Raw genomic sequence first — 19,516 nt, 5'->3', positions numbered from 1 at the left:
TCTCCACTGACTCTAATTGTAATGTTTAATTATCAGTATATGAATTAGTACATTTATAAACTGTGATTCTGTTTTTCCCCATATCCAATACTCAGTTAATTCTGCCATTATATCTCATATTTGCCATGCTTATAGATTTTTTTAACAGAATCTGTACAGGTTTCACTAATAATTTGACCTGAACTTTAAATAAAATATTAAATTCTAACTTCTTCAGTATGTTTTTCTATTTATACTTATTTGTACTACTTAGTCGTCTTTTGATTTCATTGTGGATTTTCTGTAGATCCTTTCCTAATTCATAGGTGTTATTTCTTTTCTTCTTGTTAATAATTTTCATTTGTATAATAAGATTTAAAATATCCTGCAAAAAAAAGTTGATTATCTCTTCTCTTTAGGATATTACTTTCTAAGTCTTAAAATTGATTCTGTCTGGGAGAATATCAGCTATCTTTAAAACTGATTTTTTTGTTTTTGTTTTTTTTGTTTGTTTTTTTGTGGTATGCGGGCCTCTCACTGTTGTGGAGCACAGGCTCCAGACGCGCAGGCTCAGCGGCCATGGCTCACGGGCCCAGCTGCTCTGCGGCATGTGGGATCTTCCCGGACCAGGGCACGAACCCGTGTCCCCTGCATCGGCAGGAGAATCAGCTATCTTTAAATCATGTTTATAGATTTTTAACTTCTCTTCTCCCCATCAAGTAACATATATTCTGGTGTAAATATGACAATTCATTCTCAGGTATAATTTTGTGATGTGAAATGAGAAACTAAAAGAATAAGATACCTTATTTGGTAATTTATAAAAAGCAAGTTTCATGGCAGAGGACCTTGGAAGTTCAGCAGCTATAGCCTTTATATCACCTCTCTTACTTGAAGCCCATTGCCCTTACTGAACATAAAATCAAGTGAAACTTTTACTTTGATATAAACAAATTCATTCAACTCGTAAGTCAATATGTTTCATGATTTCTGGAAGACAATGCTACAGAGAAATTAGAGAGCCACACAGTAAGATGTATATAAGCTATTATTCAGAAGTGAAATTATATATTACCAAGCTTGTAGACTATATAGAAATGACTAGTAGACATATCTTGGGCTCTACTATATAAACTATTTGTTTTGGTGTCATTAAAATAATTTTAAACCCTCATTACTTCAGACTTCAACAAGTTGGATTAGGTCAATTGCCACAAATGACTATGGAAAGAACTTGGTTTTCAACTTACCAGTATTGATAAATTGGAGAGAAAAATCAATATTTAAATTGATTTCTTTCTCTAGACCATTTCCCAGTTGTTAATTTTTTTTCTTTTTGTTCATGAACTTTATCAAGGTACAGTTTACATAAAACACACTTACATTTTAAGTGTACATATTGGTGTGTTTATATAACCCATATAATCACCACCTCAATTAAGATATAGAACATCTCCATCATGGTAAAATGTTTCCTCATGCTCCTTTGTAGTAAATTCCACTCTGCACCTGCCACAGCCAACTACTTTATCTGATCTTTTCTTTTTTTTGGCCTATTCTAGAACTTTATATCAATGAAAACATAGAGTATGCACAAATTGTGTCTGGATGTGTTCATTAAGAAATATTTCAGTCTCATCCAAGCCGTTTCATTGTGTAAGTGGATTGCTCCTTTTTATTGCTGAATGTGTTTTCATTTTAAAGTGTGTTCTGTGGTGGATAGTATTATAATTGGATTTTTTGAAAACTGCAGTTTGATAATTCTCTTTTTGGGTTAGTATTTTTAGTCCATTTACATCTAATGTAATTATTGATATTGTATTTCAGTCTACATCTTGCTATTCCCTTTCTATTTAGTCCATCTACTTTGTTCTTGTTTTTGTCTTTTACTTTTTTTCTTTTTAATTACTTGAATATGTTTAGTATTCCATTTCATCTTCTCTATTGGTGTTTTGTTAAATCACTTTGTTTTCTGATGTGTTACTTGCTACGTTTACACTGCATATTTTGAACTTACTATAATCTACTTTCAAATAATATTATACTACTTGCACATATAACAGTGCATTTCTACTTCTCTTGTCCTTTGTGTTATTACTGTCACATATTTTATTTCCACATATGACATAACTCACTAAATATCTTGGCATTGTTTTTTTTATCAAAACAGTAATTTATTTCTTAGAAAATGTAAAGAAAACATAAAAATATTTTATATTTGCACATATAACAGGTAAATATAACTTAAACTAGTTTGCATCACAAAGCATTTTCCTTCATCCCAAAGAAGTTCATGTAGTGCAGGTTGGCTATTGTTTTGTACTGTAAAGTTTTGCCTGTTGTTAAATGGCATTGTTTTGCCATAATTTTTGAAACAAATATTCTCTGTGTATAGAATTCTAGTATGACTATTTTCCAGTAAATTAAATATTTTCTTTCATTGTCTCTGACTTGACTCCAGAATAATGTGTATTCAGTGGTCATTTTTTCCCTTTATGTAATGTTTCATTTATCTTTGGCTGCTTTAATTTTTTTCCTCTGTTAATAGTTTTCATCAGTTTGATTATGATGTGTCTTGGTGTAATGCTGCTTGGGATTTACCATTTCTTAAATTTCTGGATTGATATTTTTATCAAATATGGAAAATTTGCAGCTATTATTTTATCTGCCCCTCCCTCCCATCTTTAGGAGATTCCAGTTATACACACATGTGCACACACACACATAAAATTATGTTAGGCTGCTTAATATTGTCCAAAGATCATTGAGACTCTAATTTTTTCAGTCTTATTTTTTCCTCTCCTTATGTTTTAGTTTGGATAGCTTTTATGCCATTTTATCAAGTTCAAGTATGTCTTCTTTGGGAAAAGCCAATCCCCAATTAAGCCAATCCATGTCAGAATACTGTCAAATGTTGTTTAATTTGACTCTGCTTTATGGTTTCCATTTTTCTTATTACTGTGTTATGCTTTGGTTTAAATACTCATACATATTTATAGTAGTTCTTTTAAGTCCTTGTCTGATAATTCAATCACACCTGTAATTTCTGGTTCTGTTTTACTGACTAAATTTTTTCCCTATTATAGGCCACATTTTTCAAATTTTGCCTATTTAGTAATTATTGATTGAATGCTGGACATTGAATATTGCTGATCCTGGTAACTTCCTTTAGTAGTCAGTTTTGTTCTGGCAAGCCATTAATTTACTTGTAAATCACTTTAATCTTTTTGAATCTTGATTTTATGCTTTGTTAATGCACATCTAGAGTTGACTTATGTCTCCTATAGTTTAATCTTTGTTCTAAGGCATGGCATTTCTGAGGTGTCCCCTGAATTTCCTGGGTGTTCGATGAAGTATAATTAAATCTGTGGGTTCTGAAACATGTCTCAGTGGGTGTGAGCTTGAGAGCTCAGATGTTAGTTTAATTTATAGTTCCCTTATAGGTCTTTAGTCATGATTTTCTTTGTATGGCTTCATAGAGTGTCAGACTTTTTATATTCAGTTTAATATTCATCCAGAGGATTAATTGAACTCCTTTAAAAATGTCTGGATATATTTCCCTTCCATGTAGCCATCCTTCATAGTATATTGCCCTACAAATTCTAACCACCTTAGCCTTTCTTATCTCAGTAAGACTTTACTGTGCCTGGACTTTCCCTGAACTTTGGTCTGGACAGTGCTCCAGAAATAAAGCCTGGAAAATGTAGGGTGTACTTCATTTTTTTTTTCTCTCAGAATTCCAGCTCTGTGTTGTCTGTTGTCCAATATCTGTGAAGAGACTTTTTTTTAATATTGTTTATCTACTTTTCTAGGATTTTTTGTTTTGTTTTGTTTTTAAAGGCAGTAGGGCTAGTCTAGTACCCATTATTCAATCTTGGCCAGAAGCAGAAGTCCCTCTTACTGTTTTTTAGTTTTGTTTTGTCTGGTTTTGTTTTATGTGAGACTAAATTTCTTCACCATGGGATTCTTATGGCTATGGCTTAGTTAATACACATTGTGATTTCTTTATATTGTGCCACTTTGCAAAAATGTTTTATCATAGAAATTGTGTGTGACAGAACTCCTATATACCTCTCACCAAACTCCAGTGTTCTTGAGAACATAGGTTGGGAATCACTGATTCAATTGCAAAGGTTATTATAGTCAGAATCTGTGCATTAGGACTCATTAAAATGAACAAAAGGTCTCAAATAAAAAATCATTTCAAAGTTAATACCATTTAATTTCCACTTCATTTAGAAGTTTCTATTACTTCCAAATGACTTGCTTTATAAAAATAATAAAATAGTAAGTAATTAGCATAACAATTATACAAAGACTTTTAAGAGGGATTAAAACATCTTGTTCTACTAAGGATGTTAATATGCTTTTAGAATCTTAAAGTATTTACATTATTTTTCCCCCCAAATCCCTCACCTCACATATATATCTTTTTTTTGGTGGTATATTTAAGTTCTATTATCTTAGTAAATTTCAATTATACATAGCAGCGTTATCAAATATAGTTACCATGTTATATAGTCGATCCAGAGACCTTATTTTGAAAATCTGTATGTCTTTTCAACCTCTCCCTATATCTCCCACCTCCCAGTCTCTGCCAAACACTTTTTAAATCTCTATTTCTAAAGGTTTGACTTTTTCTTAGATTTTACATACAAATGAGATCACATAGTATTTGTCTTTCTCTGTCTGGCTATATCCACCTAGCATAACGCCCTTAAGATCCATCCATGTTGTAGCAAATGGCAGGATATCCTTCCTTCTCATGGATGAATAAAATTCCATTATACATATACATCATATCTTCTTTATGTATTCAAAATTGGAGTCATATCTTCAGGCTCCACTTCTAATTCTAGTTCTCCTGCTATTCCCACCACATCTGGAGTTACTCCCTCCACTGAAATCTTGAACCCCTCAAAGTCATCCACGAGGGATCACCTTCTTCCAAACTCCTGCAAGTGTTGCTATTTTGACATCTTCCCATGAATATAGAATGTTTTCTTAGTGGCATCTAGAATAGTGGATCCTTCCCAGAAGCTTTTCAATTGACTTTGCCCAGATCTATCAGAGGAATCACCATCTATGGCAACCATAGTCTTACAAAATGTATTTCTTAAATAATAAGACTTGATAGTTAAAATTACTCCTTGATCCATGGGCTGCAGAGTGGATGTTATGTTAGCAAGCATGAAAATAACATGAATCTCTTTGTACATATCCATCAGAGCTCTTGGGTAACCAGGTGCACTGTCAATGAGCAGTAATATTTTGAGAGGAATATTTTTTTCAGAACAGTAGTTATTATGTTCAGGTACATTACCTCTATACCCAGTTGGTCGAGAGTTTTTAGTCATAAATGAAATTTGAATTTTGTCAAATTTTTTCTGCATTTACTGAGATAATTGTATAATTTTTAACCTTCATTTAGTTAATGTGATGTATTATATCACAGTGATTAATTTCTGGATGTTGAAACATCCTTGCATCCCTGGAATAAATCCCACTTGAATGTGGTGTATGATCTTATTTTGCTGAATTTGGTTTACTAATATTTTGTTGAGATTTTTTGCATCTGTGTTTATCAGGAATATTAGTCTATAGTGTTCTTTTCTGTATTCTCTTGTCTTGTTTTGGTATCAAGGTAATGCTGGTCTCATAGATGAGTTTAATAGTGTGCCCTCCTCTTACATATTTTGGAAGAGTTTGAGAAGAACAGGTATTAACTCCTGATTAAATGTTTTGTAGAATTCACTAGTGAAGCCATCTGGTCCTGGTCTTTACTTTGTTAAGAAGTTTTTCATATGATTTAGTCTCCTTATATATTAATTGGTCTGTTCAGATTTTCTACTTCCTAATAATTCAGTCTTGGCAGAATATATATTTCTAGAAATTTATCCATTTCTTCTAGTTATCTAAGTTGTTCGTGTATAACTGTTCATAGTACTCTCTTATCATTTGTATTTCTGTGGTATCAGTTGTAATGTTTCCTCTTTTATTTACTATTTTATTTATTTTAGTCCTCTTTTTTCTTGTTGAGTCTAGCTAACGGTTTGTCTATTTTATTTATCTTTTTAAAAAAAGCCATTAGTTACATTGAGTTTTTTCTATTGTTTCTCTAGTCTTTATTTCATTTTATTTCACTCTGATCTTTTTATTTCCTTCCTTCTGCTAACTTTGGGCTAAGTTTGTTCTTTTTTTTTCTAGTTTCTTGAGGTAGACTATTTTCTGAGTTTTTGCTCTTATTGTAGGCATTTATCACTATAAACTTCCCACTTAGAACTGCTTTTGCCACAGCCCAAATTTTTGTTATTATATTTCCATTTTAATTTGCCTCAACATATCATTTGATTTTCCTGTTGATATCTTCTTTGGCTCATTGGTTGTTCAGTATCTTGTTGTTTAATCTCCATATATTTGAGAATTTTCCAGTTTTCTTTTTGTAACTGATTTCTAGTCCAGGATTCTTATGCCAGCAAAGCTTTTTATTTATACAGGAGAGATTAATATAAACTTCTTTTAGTCATTAATCTAAGGAGAAGATAGTCATAAACTAGAGGTCATCTGCCTAATGTTGTCACAGGATCCTAAAAAAAAAAATCTTACAGGAATGATAAATTAACATTTTATATTTAAATAATTCATTGTGGATTAGATTAGGCCTATATAAGCCACAGGAGTATTCTTTTGTCCAACAGACCTATGGACTATTTTAAAAATAGAGCTTCCCGGATCCTTTTCACAGGTGCACACACTAGTCTTGGCACTTACCGCCTTAGTATAACCATAGTCAATAAAAAAATGTATAGTGTAAACATTTTTTTTTACTCAGTACTCCATCCTACAAAATACACACGATCCAAGTGGTTCTGTCAATCACAGTGCCTCATCTCACTTATGATCAAACAGTTGGGCATGTGTCCCAGTCAGGAATAATCCATAGACTTACCTCTGGCAAGTCCAAACAGAGTGTGTTCCAGGGTTGCTATATGGACATGGGAAGAAAAAGTCTCTTTTCCTTTTTACCTGTTAGAATTAGTAAGCTGGCAGGTTGTGAATGGGGCTGACAGTGGATATCTTTCCTGCCATGTGGAAATAATCTATCTGCTGCATTAAAGCAACATGAAGAGAAAAATGGATCTAAAGATGGAGAGAATGACCCCAGCATTTAAGCTTCTGAATATAGGCATGTCCAAGCCAAATCCATGACTAAACTTTCCAGTTACATAAATCAATACTTTCTCTGTTTTATGTAAGACATTTTCAATTGGGTATCTATAAATTCCCACAGAAATTTCTGACTGATATAGAAAACAAAGAGAGACAAAGCTTTAAATTCCACTCATGATTTAGGATTCTATAATGGTATTTATGGGGATACAGCAACAATTCAACAATTCTATTGTTGATATTTCACGGTGTAGTGTTTATATCCCTTTATGTTTCATTCTGTTCTAGGCATGTCTCTTGTAAGCAAGAATATTTTAAAATGCAGTCTCAGAATCTCTGACTTATTAAAACTAAATTTAGTCTCCTACCTTTGTTTTATTTGTTGATATATTTGGACTTACTTTAGCATCTCATTTTATGTTTCTTATTTACTCTCAATTTATTTTTTTGACTTTTTTCACTTTTCCTACATCTTGTTAGACTGATAAAGATTGCTATACCCCTCTTATAGAGGTTAAGAAATTATCCAAGGTCACACATTAGGCAGCATGAAAATGGAATTTGGAAGCATGCATGGCTTGAATCCAACATTGTCACACTTAACGACTAGATAATATTGCTTCCAGGGTGCAGAAGGATAAGTATTTGCTTAAAACATTTACAGTGGGAATGGAAACTCAAGGATAAGCAAAAAAGATGGTATTAATTTGAATTAATTGAAGTTAAAGAATGACTAATGTTAAAACTTAAAAAGACAGAGGCATGTAGTATGAACTGATGTAATTCTTCTTTGAGTGACTTGATGTGTGTTGTCCAAGTAATAAGATAACAGATATAGAGAACAGGGGGGATATTTTTAGGTGGGATGGCAGTATGTCATCCAGGTGGAGACATTCACTAGGTAGTTTGTTAGAAATTGTCCAGTTCAGAAATGTTGTCTGGGCTAGAATTACAAAATGCATCATGTCTAAATGTCTGGGGAAGCCATGGACTTAGATAAGGGCACTTAGAGGGACTGTGTAATAAAGTAAAGCCAGAAGAAAAGGATGGTATTGTAAGTTAACACACAGAAGTCTATGATGTAAAGTTTAAATAAATTAATAGGTGCAGAGCACTGGAAACAACACCTCAGGTAAAGTAAGTATTAAATAATGGTCAGCTGATGAGGATAATAATGATGAAGATGATAAATAATACAAACATACTTTTTTTTTTTAGGTCCAAGTCCAAAATCAGCCTTAGAGAATTAGTCCATTATTTACCTCATGCAATAAATACTCTCCAACTCTCATTCTGAGCTAGGAAAAAATATTGAGCTTGATACCCCAACTATGTTTTGCTTCTAATGAAAAAGGGAATGAATACTAGTAAAGTGAGGATAAAAAATATTTGTATTTTCTCTCACAATGATTTCTCAGCTTCTGCAACAACTAAACTAATTTCTAAGGTTGCTAAAATGATCTTAGATAAATAGTGGGGAGTTTTATATAGTAGCCATACAAATTTTCTTCCACAAAAAGCAGAGTAAGATTTATCTCTTAACAGTTTATTTTTACATTTCTCATAAATTCCATTATATAATTTGGTCATGTTCAACTATATGTGAAAAGCACTTTTCCTCTTTTCCTCCAAACACATCTTCACATAGTGAAGGTGAAATTTGTGCAACCCTGGGGATTTATAAAAGAGAGAGGTGGAAGGAGAAGTTGAAAGGCGAAGAGTCAGTTCAAATTGTCAAGACATGTGGGCTGTGTGAATTTCACCCAGGGGAATCTCCTATTCTCATTGTCAAAAGCCAAGAGATCTTGGGAAGCAAGAAAGACAATTCAAAAGTGATGGGAAAATCTCAAGCCAAACAGCGAAATTGAATTGTAATATTTTACAAGTTGTGAAACAGTTTTATTCCAAAGGACTTTTTAAAGAACAAGCATCATAAAAATTGAAATAACACTGGAAGGCAATGGAATTTCCAAATTAATTTACATTTTCTTAATTTACTTTTTATTTTTAAAAGATAAAACTTGATCATTTCCAGTGCAACTGCAAATTGCATACACGTTTAACACCACACACCCCACTCCAGATAGTTTAATTTTCTTTCAAATATATTATGTTTCATCCAATTCTGATATATTTTTCCTCCTATTATTTTTCAAAAGAAATTGATGCTGAAATTAATAAAATAACAATTTAAAGATAATTTTAAGATAGCACCCCATTGTGACACCCTCATATAGTCATAAGTATCTGCTCTGCATTGTATGTTGAACTGAGAATAATCAATATTGTATTAATTGTTCCTTGCAAAATTACTATCATGTCCATTTTACAGAAATAAAAAACTTTTTAAGGTCAAGGAGTAGTAGAATTAGGACTAGGATTATACTGCTTCAAAATTCAAGTAATTGTTAATTTATTATATCAAACTCTTCCTGGTTTAAGGATTTTGAATGTCATAGTGTGAAGAAATCATCTAAAAATTTATTAAACAGTGTAGGAAACTGAACTGTAATAAACAAATTGCTGAAGACTCACTGTGGACAATTCTAAGAGTCAAAAACTCCAAGGGGACCTAGTCATAGGATGGGCTTCACAACATTGTGAGATTTACCTCCAAGAGCTCAACCAACTTTCCATGGTAAATATGGGAGAAAAATTCTCTCCTGCTTCTGGCAAGAGAGAGGAGAAAGGAACCATTTGAAGTAATCCAGAGTACTCTGTTCTTAACAAGGCTTGCCCTAAGGGGGAACTAGTTAACCAGAGCCTAATCAGCTGGGGTATTACCAGAGCCTAACTGGGGTAGGGGAATATCCAAATCCAGCCCACTTTAACTATCCTGCCCCACCTAAGGGGTGAGGAAAAAACAAACAAATATACAAACAGAGAAACTCTTGTGAAATTCACATGCAGAGGCATAGACTCACTCAAAAATGGAGACCTAATCCATTATAGGACTATAAAATGCCTCCACTGCCCTCACAACTCACCATCACATTACTAAAGGTCTACTTACAATAGTTCATTTTACCTAGTTCACCATGTCTGACTCTCAAGAAAAAATTAGAAAGCATATCAAAAGGCAAAAAACACAATCTGAAGAGAAAGAGTAAGCATCTGAACCTAACATGGCAGTGATGTTGAAATTATCAGACTGGGAATTTAAAACAACTACCATTAATTTGCTAAGGGCTCTAACGGATAAAGTAGATAGCATGCAAGAATAAATGGGCAATGTAAGCAGAGAGATGGAAATCTTAAAAAAAATCCAAAAAAGAAATATTAGAGATCAAAACCACTGTAACAGAAATGAAGAATGCCTATAATGGACTGGACAGAGTGGAGGAAAAAAAAATCTAAGCTAGCACATGTATAAACAGAATCCTAAAAAAACAAAAAGCAAAGAGAAAAAAGATTTAGAAAAAAAAACCCAATATCCAAGGACTATGGTACAACTATAAAAGGTATAACATATGCATAAGAGGAATACCAGAAAGAGAAAAAAGAAACAGAAGAAATATTTGAAACAAATTAATGTCAGACACCAAACCACAGATCTTGGAAGCTCAGAGAACACCAAGCAAGATACATATATTAAAAAATTTTACACCTAGGCATATTACATTTTAACTACAGAAAATAAAATATAAAGAAAAAATCCTGAAAGAAGACCAAGGGAAAAATAATTTTATTTATAGAGAAGCAAAAATAAGAGTATTACATCCTACTTCTCCTCAGAAACTGCAAGTAAGAAGAGAGTGGTACAAAATATTTAAAATGTTGAGAGAAAAAACCCACCAGCCTAGAATCTGTACCATGTGAAATAGGTTTCAACCAGGGACATAAAAAAGTAAGAAACAACTTTGAGATTAACACTCACTGTTGGAGTGAATCAGGTGTTCTTGACATGTGGCTGTTATGAGAAAAGATCTATTTATCATCAGTTCTGACTCACCTCTGTCCAGCTGGGTCATCATTTCCAGATAGAAATATTCCTCTTGGCATCCTTGGTAAACTTTCGTGTTAATAACTTTTTTAACGTGACACTTCTTTCACATTCTCTGGATCATAATTTTTCTGTAAATAAAAAATACAATCAGAGGGAGAGGCAGCAAAAAGTCACTGAATATCTTAAGATAATGTTTACCTTATTCCCATGCCTAGAGTGCCCATACATTGATTTACTCAAACATAAACTCTCAGTTATTGAGTTATTTCTCTCATACTCAGAGCTAATTTTATAACTTAAAGAAGATAGATAAACACGAAAGGGAATATGGAAGGAAAGTGTGGTCAAGATTGAAAGAGTGATTATACCTTGTCACACTCCGCCAGCTAAGTATGAGAGTGCCACTTGCTCTAATCCTTACCAACAATTGCTATAGTCAATCTTTCCAAGTTTAACTATTCTAGTATATGTGTAGTAGTACCATATTGTGGTTTTAATTTACCTTTCCCTAACCACCTAAGATATTAAGCTCCTTTTCACATGTTTATTTGTTATTTTTTATATCTTCTTTTATGCTGCATTTATTCAAATGTTTTGCCCTTTTTTATAAAGATATTTGATTTCTTATTATTTAGGTCTAATATTTCTTTAGATACTATGAATAGAAGTTCTCTGACAGATATATGGACTGGTAATATTTTCTCCTAGTCTATAGATTGTCTTTTTATTTTATTTAAGGTACCTTTTGATAAATATGTTTTTAATTTTAAAGATGTCAAACTAATCATTTTTTGTTTTGTGGTTAGTTTTTTTCATGCTAAGAAATATTTTTCTACCCCAAAGTTGTAAAATTTACCCCAAAGATATATAAATTTTCTCTTAGATTTTTTTTCCTAGGTTTTTATAGTTTTAGCTCATATTTAGAACTATCATTCATTTTGATTTAATTTTTATGAATGATAAAATTTTACTATTTTTTTTCAATAAGACATTCATAATGTTCCAGCCCAATTTGTTGAAAGATTATTCTTTCCTTGCTGAATTTCCTTTGCTCATTTGTTGAAAATCATAGGCTATATCTGTGCATGATTCTATCAGGACACTATTCTATTCCATTTCATTGATCTGTATATATCCTATCCTAAAACCACATTGTCTTAATTACTGTAGCTTTATTTTAAGTTTTGAACTCAGAAAATGTAAGTCTTCTGCATATATTCTTCTCTTTCAAGATTGGTTTGCCTGGTCTAGATTATTAGCACTGACCATATAAATTTAAGAATGAGTCCATTAATTTATATATCAAAGTTGCAGTAATGTGTTAGAATTTCATTGTATCTATAGATCAACTTAGGGCAAATTGATACCTTTAAAAGTTTGAGTCTTTCTACACATGATCATCACATATAACTTCAATGATTTAGGCTCTCTTTAATAGCCCTCAGCAATATTTTGTGACTTTCCTGTATATAAAAAGATGTTATCTTGCATGTATTTTGTTCCTTATATCTGTTGCTTATACTCTTGTAAAGGTTTCACATTTTCAAAATAATTTTGCTTGGAAATAAAATTTATTTGTGTATATTGGCCTTGTGTCATTTAACCTTGTTAATTGCACTTATTAGTTCCTTTTTTAAAAATGTTACTAGGAAATTTTAGGATTCTTCCATATACACAGTCATACCATCTGCAAATAAAGATAATTTTATTTTTTGTATACCATTTTATCTCTTTTTTTCTCCCTTTAACTGTACTTACTAGAATTTCTAATATGATGTTGAATATAAGTGCATTAGTCTAGTGAATCATATTGACTGATTTTCAAATATTAAAATAGCCTTACATTCCTGTGATAAAACTGACTTGGTCATAATATATGTTCCTTGTATAGAATGCTGGTTGGATTTGCTAATATTTTGTTAAGGTTTACCAGTGTTAATGAATAATATTAGCATTTTTCTTGTAATGTATTTGGCAGAATTTGAAAATATCCCCACCACTGTATGTTCTGAAAATGTTTGTATAAGAGTTGTAATATGTTTTTATTCTTAAAAAATTAACAGAATTGACTAGGAAAGGAATTTTGTCTTGGAGTTTTTTCTTTTCTTTTTCTTTTCTTTGCTGGCAATGTTTTAAATTATTATTACATATCATTTAGTCAATACATGGTAATACAAGTTTTCTATTTCTTCTTATGCCATTTTTGTTAATTTGTGTCTTTCAAGAAATTTGCCCATTTTATCTAGGTTGTTGAATTAACGGGCATAACTTTTTCACAATAGTTCCTTATCATTTCAATATCTATAGATTCTCTAGTGATGTCCTACTTTTCATTTCTGTCATTGGTAACTTGTGGGTCTTTTTCTACTTTTTCCTTCATCAGTGTAGCTAGATTTTTATTAATTTAATGATTCTTTCAAAGAAAGTGCTTTTGGTTTCATTGATTTTCCCGAAAGTTTTCCTCTTTTCTATTTTATTGATTTCTAATGTTATGTTTATCTTTCCTCTCTTTTACTAAATGTAAATTTAATTTGTTCTTATTCAAACTGTTTAAGGTAAAAATTTTGACCATACAATTTTAGATTATTATTCTTTTTTAATATATATAATCATTGAGAGGTATGAAGCTTCCTATAAGCACTGTTTGGGCTACATCCACAAATTTTAATGCCTTATATTCAATACCATTAAGTTAAAAGTACTTTCTAATTTCCCCCGTTATTTCTTTGATACATAGGTTATTTAGAAGTATTTTGTTCAGATTCTAAATACTTGAGGCTTTTCTAAGATATTTTATTATTGATTTCTATTTTCTCTTGGGAAGAATAAATTCTTTAAAAGATTTCAGTCATTTTAAATTTATTGAAACTTGTTTTATGGTCCAGTATATGAACTCTCCTAGCTAATGTTCCATGTACACTTGAGAAAAATGTGTATCCCACTGTTTTTGGATGTAAAGATTTATTAATGTCAATTAGATCATTTTGGTGGAGAGCCTTATTCAAATTTCCTTGCTTATTTTTCTGTAATTAGTTTACCAAATATTGAGAAAAGATGAAATGATTTAGTCAAAATTGTATATTTATCTGTTTTTTTCCTGTTAGTTTTGTTTTATGTATAATGACCCTATATTATTAGGTGCACACACATTCAGTATTGCTTTATCCTCTTAAAGAACTGTCTATTTAGTCATTATAGAACAACTCCAGGAATCCCTGGTAAGGTCTAGAGTAATTCTACACGATGATTAATTTAGTTTCACTACTGATGTATGGCCCTTTTGGCATCTCTGCAAAATGCCATGTGTGTTTCATGAGGTTCCTCCAATCTGGTTAGTTAAACTCAACACTTTCCCAACGCTATGAGAGTTCTGGACATTTTCCATCTTATGGCTCTGTGGTAGTTGTACTTCCTTAATAGTTATTCTTTGCCTGGCCTTGTGGAGTCATTCTATGTATGGTAATTTAGTATTCAGCCAAAGAATCAAGGTGACCCTTGCAGATCTTTGGAGCTCTTTCTCTGAGTAGCCTTCTCTTGGTCAGTACTCTACCTTCCAAATACCAGTTCTCTAAGCCTTGCTAAACTCCAATTTCTGTGTATTCAATTCAGCATGATTACGAAGCCATGCTTATGCCACTTCTCCTTGTGCCAGGGTCCAGTAATTAACTCCATTCAGAAATACAGGGCATTAATAGGGCTCATTTGGTTTTTGTTTTTTTCTCTACAGTTCACAATTCTTTGCTGCCTACTCTCAAATGAATAGAAACAGTCGTTTCATAAAACTTTTCCAGTTTTATAGTTGACTATGGCTGGATAGCAATTTGAGTATCATTACTTCATCAGGGTTGAAAGTGGAACCCCTATTCAATTTTGAAATATTATTATTTATATTTCCTAGGTTAAAATAAATATACCTTCTCATAAATTTTATCCATTACTCCTCATTTTCCCTTTTGGCATAAAACAGATTTCTCCTATACTTCTCTTACTTACATTATCAAAAACATTGCATTATATTACCTTACTTTACATTTTTACAAACAACACTGAAGTATGAAATAGTTTTGCTTATATTAGTCATGTCAGCCAAGTACTGAAGTTACCCATTTGTGTTCATCATTATACTCTAACATGGGTTCAGTTAACACTTTTTTAAAAAGAATTTCAGAGGCCCTATTCATTTTGCGCTTAGTATTTTTAACTCTGTTCTCAACTATTTATAACACTTTTGGTCCTTTATTTATAGTTTGCTTTATTATTTTATTGAACAGTAACATATGTCCATTAAATGAGAACTAAGAATTACCAAAATGGAGATAACTCACAATCCATATAACCTTTTCTCTATCTTTTTAATTGGCATAATTCTTAATGCTTTGTTTAGTCATATTTTATAAGATTTTCAAAGTAGGCAGTAAATGTTTACTAAGAGAAGATTTTTCCAGAAGAAATTTCTAACTCAAATTACAATATTGCCATAATGAGGAACATCAATATATAACAAAATTTTTTCTTTTTAAATTTCAACCAAATGCCATTTAGAAATAGAGCACTGACCCCCTCCACAATTTTAAAGAATTCTTGATGTGGCCAATTATATCAGATGTGATTTCTGTAAGTGGTGATTTTCTTCAGAATATTTGTGGCAAGCTGGAGCATGCCATTCTTTCAAATGGGAACTTTTCCATGCCTTACGTATTTACCATGATTCACATCTCCATTGCATAGGTTATACCTTTGAAAGTATAAATATTTTAAGGTAACCTCATTCATAAAAATTCCAATGACTTACATAATGACACAAAAAATAATTAACATTTATTAATAATTACTTTATATTTTATGTTACGCATTTTACATACACCACGAATTTAAGTCAACATTCTCACTATTTCTTCATTGCTTTCTTTCTCCTTCTTTGGTGAGTTGAAAATCTTGCTTAAGGATATCTTCTTATCTTCTATCCTATCATAATATTTAGTAATGTAAACATCTACATTATGGACATAACTAAAAACCTGGTCTTACTTCCTGCATCTCTTCCATTTCATGGACTTTGAATATTCACCAGTATTTCAGCATTTTGGATCTCACTAACCTTAAGATCTATACAACTTCAATTTTTTTTTCAAAATTAGACCCTGTAGTAGGGCCCTGTTGAGGGAATCCACTCTCTCTCTTTCTCTTTCTGTACACACACACACACCCACTCACACTTCGCATATCTACAATATAGCATCTTTTGACATACTGCAATAGCCAAAAGGATGCATTGGAAGATGGTGAACTTGCTTTGAGATTATTGTTTGGTTTTGAATAAAATGGAACATTGATTTGAGAAGTCCAGAAGAAAATTAGAGTTATGGATCTGAAGCTTCAGAAGACGACTAAAGCTATACATATGTATTTGGATTAATCTATTTGCAAGAAAACTTAAGATTCTGAGTTTAAGTTTTCCTTTTTCTTGAAGGTGTAGTTTTTTTACTGACATCAATACAATCATTGTTATTCTGAGTTCCTGTGATAGGTTAAGAGCTGTACAAGTAATAAATGTGTGATGGTGGGGTGTGTTATATTTGGGATTATTTTGTACCAAACGTGACGCTTATCATGCATTATACCTCATTTAATCATAAATAGAATTTTGGCTTCTGTAAATCTAAAAATAATATCACATAAGATAATTATAATGCTTTTCAATTGATCATAGCTAGAATTTTAAATGTATTTACCTGAATCCTTATACATTTGTTTTATTTACATTAAATTCAATGTCAGAAACATTGTAATTTTATTTCTCTAATAACAACTCCTTCACTGAGATTTACATTGTGTGACTCAATCTTCAAATTACTATCTTTCTCTGTTCCTAGAGAGTATTCTTAAGGAATTTAGATCCTGTATAACTGGAGTTTAACTTACTATGTAATTTTAAAAGCTCTGATATGTTTTCTGAGGCATGAGCTGAAGTATTATACAAGTTAATATTTTTTTTCTCTGCATAAACTGTTGATTTTATACCAAAAATATGCATTTATTGACAAATACCTCTTACAATAGGATTAAAATGTGAGTTTTTATCTAACATTCTACTTGAAAGATGGAGACTCCAACTAGCTTAAGTAAAGGGATTTTTACCATACCGCACTCTCCTGAGAAGGAAGACACTAGTAGAAAATAAGTTTTAAAGATGTTTACTTTACTATCATGAAGTTATACTTTCAGCTACTTTGTGAATACAATGAATATTTATTGAAAATCAATGTTAGATGCAGTATTTATCTGAATCTGTATCTTTTGATTGCATTTTTTTGGAAAATTTTTCTTTCTTACAAAAGCTGCTGAATGGTGGGATTGTTTTCCTTCTTCATTATATCTACTAATGAGGACCTAGTAATCAAGAATACCATATAGATGACATAGGCAAAGGTAAGCCTATGTCAAAGGCTTCAAAGGTTATGAAGACCTTGCTCTATTAATGGAAATGCTAGCATTTTCTAAACTAGGAAGCTAATCATGGATATCATATTTTCTTTCTATAAGCATTGGGAAGCATTTGTAATAGGAGTTGAAAATATATTTTTTTCACCAATGCTCAGTTTATGCTGTATCAGAATGATTTGCTTATGGGAGGTGTAGATATTTATTTATGAGTAAAATATTGTAGTGATCCAAAAGATTCCACCCCTCTTCTTCCCTTTACCCATGGCAAAGACCTTTTAATTTCTAACTTAAGAGAAGCTTAAAGGATCTTAACACTGATTTAAATGTTCATTAAGTTATAGCACATTCCCTTTCCTTGGCATTCATGGTGGAATTTTAGACAGAAGGAGATAGTAAATTTAAAAAGGAGGTGGGGAGTAACAATTAGACCTAAACCAATTTTGCCCAATTTAAATGTGTACTTATAATTAGCTCTGCAAGGTATTTGCCCCAGACTATTACTAATTTAACTTTGAGCAGATAAAAAAGGAAAGCATTTTCCTTTCAGTTTTATCTCTGCTGAGTTTGTGTTCATTGACATAGTAGTTAGTGGCATGTCTAGCAACAAGACAATCCCTGGGAGTTGAGTGCAGGAAGCCAAGAGGAGCAGACATGAAGGCTGTTGCTTTCTTCTTTCCAGGTAAGGATCTCTGGAAGCTCATCCCTGGGGTTCTCCTTAGCCAGCTTCTCCTCTTAACTCTCTCTCCCCCCTCATCCAGCATACGACAACAGTGATGCATTAATGGCTCACTGCTGGGAACACCATGGTGTGCATGATGGTATTCAGAAATCCTTATCCTCACATGCTTTTGCTGTGTAGTTCATTTTTTAACAAAGGACTAGAAACGAAAATGTGGATGTCAGTGAAAGAGAAGAGCAGGAGGTAAAAGACCACTTTGTAGCAAATGAATTACATTCAAAGTCAATTTTTAACTAATTCTTCCTGTGGCTATTAAAAGAGCTAGTGTTACACAGAGTCACAAAGCAGTCCCCAGAAAATGAGTATCAGTGAGAGATCCACTTCTGGGCATAAAGCATCCTCTTTAGAGAAAATCATTCTTGAAGTCCGTATATTAAGTTTGTTCTCACTATTCTGAGGCAAGTTTAAAAAATATAGCAGAAAAGAAAGAAAAATGTTGGATTTACCCATTTTAAAGAGACCATAAATTGACCTCCCGCAGATGACAAAGTACTCAGTAGGAGAAAACAAACAAACAAAAAACCACAAAGAAACCCTTCACAGCCAACAATAGAGATTGCTTCAATTCAATTTCCTCTCATATACAGGATCTTGTTTTGTATTTTAGTCCCATAAAACATTTACTATGAGAAAATTCCTGAATATTATCAAACAACTAAAAAATAAAAGCCTAATGCACATGGGCACAAAACATTTTTTATAACTTCTTTGACCTATTAGCTAGCTGTAATATAAATTTTTCTGTTTACTCCTTTATTTGTTCAATCATTCCTTCTTCCGTTCCTCCCTCTCTCCCTTCTTTTCTTCTTTCCTTCCTCCCTTCCTTCTTTCCTTCCTTCCTTTATGAAAGGCCCTATTCCAAGCTCTGGGAAGTATTATGGAAAGCTAAATTTCTTTTCCTTAAAGAGCCTATACTAATAATTTCACTTATTAGCCTTTACCTTTTTTCTTTTTTTTTTTTTTTGCGGTACGCGGGCGTCTCACTGCTGTGGCCTCTCCCGTTGCGGAGCACAAGCTCCGGACGCGCAGGCTCAGCGGCCATGGCTCACGGGCCCAGCCGCTCCGCGGCATGTGGGATCTTCCTGGACCGGGGCACGAACCCGCGTCCCCCGCATCGGCAGGTGACCTCTCAACCACTGCGCCACCAGGGAAGCCCTAGCCTTCACCTTTAACGTGGGGTCTTACATCCTTAATTCTGTTGCAGTGTACAGTGACAACATCTATTTTAATTGTTCCAG

At 32.5% G+C, this 19,516-nt stretch overlaps 1 long non-coding RNA gene across 1 annotated transcript in view; it reads right to left on the bottom strand.

The window, feature by feature from the left end:
• LOC307194822 overlaps positions 1-19,516 on the bottom strand; it is a 109,424-nt gene that overhangs the window by 31,394 nt on the left and 58,514 nt on the right. Inside the window, exon 2 of the long non-coding RNA XR_013830638.1 lies at positions 11,102-11,223. This is a non-coding gene — a long non-coding RNA (uncharacterized lncRNA). The remainder of the gene's footprint in view (positions 1-11,101; positions 11,224-19,516) is intronic.

Source organism: Stenella coeruleoalba (assembly GCF_951394435.1).
Source record: "Stenella coeruleoalba genome assembly, chromosome: 11".
In the NCBI taxonomy this organism is placed as follows: Eukaryota; Metazoa; Chordata; class Mammalia; order Artiodactyla; family Delphinidae; genus Stenella; species Stenella coeruleoalba.
This window is presented reverse-complemented; position numbering and strand designations above follow the sequence as displayed.